Raw genomic sequence first — 3,108 nt, 5'->3', positions numbered from 1 at the left:
GTCTTACACCAGTTTAAGATCCGATCCAAATCTACAACAAAATTTAATCTCATCCTCAAGACAGACATGCAGAAAGCTTATGATCGTGTTGAATGGGATTTTCTTGGTGCTTATTTAAATCAGTTGGGTTTCACGGATAAATGGGTAAAACTCCTCATGGCATGCATCACAACTGTTTCCTATACTATTCGGTTCAATGGAGAATTGTTACCATCTTTTAAACCTTCTAGAGGACTTCGCCAAGGTGACCCCCTATCCCCTTACATCTTTATCTTAATGGCCAATGCGTTATCAACGGTTATTCACCAGGCTATCAGTTTAGGACACTTACAGGGGATCCAATTTAATCGTGCTTGCCCACAGCTCTCCCATTTACTTTTTGCTGATGATGCTGTCTTTTTCCTTAAAGCTTCTATATCTGAATGTCAAAACTTCTCTGACCTATTAAACCAGTATTGCCATGCCACTGGTCAGACTCTCAACAGGAATAAATCAGCAATATTTTTCAGTCCGAATTGCCCACTACAGCTACAGGATAACTTACAACGGGAACTGAGAATACCTGTGGTGCGAAGATATGGTAAGTACTTGGGCATTCCATCAGATTGGGGGCGATCTAAACGGGAGATGTTTTCTTGGATCCTGGCGAAATTGAATGCGAAATTAGCTGGTTGGAAGGAAAATTTCTTATCTAAAGGGGGAAAGGAGGTTTTATTAAAAGCAGTTGTTCAAGCCTTACCTCAGTATGCAATGTCTCTATTTATGCTCCCCTTTCTCTCGTAGACAAATGGAACAAAAGATGTCGCATTCGGTGGAGCAAAAATCACAGTGACTCTGGTATACATTGGATGAAATGGTCACAGATAAAACAATCGAAAACAGACGGGGGTATGGGCTTCAGAGATCTTATGTCATTTAATCTAGCGATGTTAGGTAAACAAGCGTGGCGTTTATTACAGCAACCCAAGGCAATATGGAGTCTGTTGTTTCAGGGTTTATATTTTAGAAGGTCTTCTTTTCAGTATGCTAATACAGGATATAGACCATCATGGGCGTGGCGTAGTCTTTTAAAGGGCAGGGATGCTATTCTTCCTAAAACTAGGTGGATGGTGAAGGATGGTTCACAAATTGATATCCGGAAAGATTTTTGGTTGTCAATTGGGCAACTAGGAGGACGTGCTGCTGCAGGAGAACCCATTAAAGTTGCTGAACTTATTGATTTATCTACGGCAACGTGGAAACAGGATATTATATCTCATTTCTTCCCTGAACAGGTTAGCACAGCAATATTACACACCCCTATAAATCCTTCCCTTTGTTCTGATCAATTGATTTGGACTGCCACATCCTCTGGGTTATATACTGTTAAAAGTTGCTATTATTTCTTATTAGCCCAGCAACAACTCCCCCCTACCAATGCTTCATCATCTTATCAGCCTCCCCATCAACTCTGGAAAAAAATCTGGCATTTGGAAGTTGCTCCAAAATTCGGGTTTTTCTTATGGTTAGCATGTAAAAATGCCCTCGCTACTAAAGCTAATCTCTACTCGAGACACATCATTCCAAGCCCTTACTGCACCCTCTGTGATCAGCATACTCCTGAGACCGTTGAACACCTATTTTTTTACTGTGACTGGACACGTATGATTTGGGAGAATGAAAAAATCAGGATCCACATTTCCCTTACCTCAATCCGGAGATTGGATGCCTGGTTGGTGACCCGTGCAACCCATTGTCTTTCTTCCCCCAGCTTTGAAGAGATTGCTAATATTCTATGGGAGATCTGGCGCCAACGAAATAATGCCACTTTCAGACAGCAAACTCCAAATCCGATCCAAGCTGTGGACAATGCTCTTGCCCAGTACAGGATCTTCAACAGTATTCAACCCCCAAAACCTAGGGTTTCACAGAAATCGATTAGTACTGATCATCGCTGGAAACCACCTGATCAAGACTCCATCAAATGCAACATCGATGGGGCTTTCATTCCAGGTAGTCCCCAAGGAGCCATCGCATGTATTTTCAGAAATTCCAAAGGCCAGCTTACCGATGTGTTTACCTGTTCTGTCTTGGCTCGATCGGCGTTTCAAACAGAGATCCTTGCCATGATCCGAGCTCTTCAGCACCTTATCAAGCGGCGGCATCAGCACCATCGAGTTTTGCTTGAATCGGACTGCCTTTCCTTGGTGGACATCCTCCGAAATAACCAGCCGCATCCATGGCGGGAGCGACACTTTCTTGCCGTTCTCCAAGACCTGCTTTCCCAAAGTGCCCTAATGTCTCCGTTCAGCACATCTCTCGCGAAGCCAACCTCGCGGACTGGGGCCGCCAAAGCCCATCGGGCAAATGGATCTACTTCTAACCGGCTTGTCTTTCCTCCCCGTTGTTTTCCAGAACATTATCCTTACCGATGCTTTGTACTAGCGGGTTGTATGAATATTTTCGTATAATATATCACTTTTTCCGACCAAAAAAAAAAAAAAAGAAGATGAAATGGTTTTTTTATTTTGGCAGCAGATAGGGTTGACACTATAGATGTCGGGGACAGCTGGGATTCCCAATTCTTTAGCGGCTTGTCTTACTAATGAAATCTTAGTGGGAAAAAAGGTATCCGAGTGCTCATCCTGCCCACAAGGACATTAGATTTAAAGAAATCTCGACGCATTATTTGTCTCGTAGTTAGGCAAAGTAATTATATTTTTTATTTAAGTTGTTCGTCACATGTCATAATTGATATAGGGATAATTCCCTAAATGAGCCTCAACTTTAGGTTCAATCACAATTCTACCACATTCTCCCAAACTTTCACTCTCATTTCAAATCTATCTATACATCTAAAAATCTATTTTTTCAAAATTATCAAACGTCACGACTAGTCAGAAATTCATTATCTGAAACCTTTATCTTCATCAACACCATCACTATCGCATGGAACAATAATGACACCTTAATATTGATAATATTGAAGAAATCAATAGCAATTTTTGGACATATTGGCATACGGGGACTAGAAAATTTAAAATGTTCTTTAAGACCAAAAAAGTCGGGGGCAAAATTGTAATTGGACCTAGAGTTATGGGTCTTTTGGGAAATTACCCTATAGCAATT

The 3,108-nt window shown here is 41.4% G+C and overlaps 1 long non-coding RNA gene across 1 annotated transcript; it reads right to left on the bottom strand.

The window, feature by feature from the left end:
* Window positions 1–331: 331 nt before the first annotated feature.
* Window positions 332–774, bottom strand: LOC104418356. Its single transcript, XR_005547664.1, has 3 exons — window positions 740–774; window positions 563–642; window positions 332–441 (listed from the first exon to the last, which is right to left on the bottom strand). It is a non-coding gene; the product is annotated as an uncharacterized LOC104418356 (long non-coding RNA).
* Window positions 775–3,108: the final 2,334 nt, after the last annotated feature.

This window comes from Eucalyptus grandis, chromosome 11 (genome assembly GCF_016545825.1).
Source record: "Eucalyptus grandis isolate ANBG69807.140 chromosome 11, ASM1654582v1, whole genome shotgun sequence".
Classification (NCBI taxonomy): domain Eukaryota; kingdom Viridiplantae; phylum Streptophyta; class Magnoliopsida; order Myrtales; family Myrtaceae; genus Eucalyptus; species Eucalyptus grandis.
The sequence above is the reverse complement of the archived record's forward strand: the minus strand, read 5'-3'. Positions and strand labels throughout refer to the sequence as shown.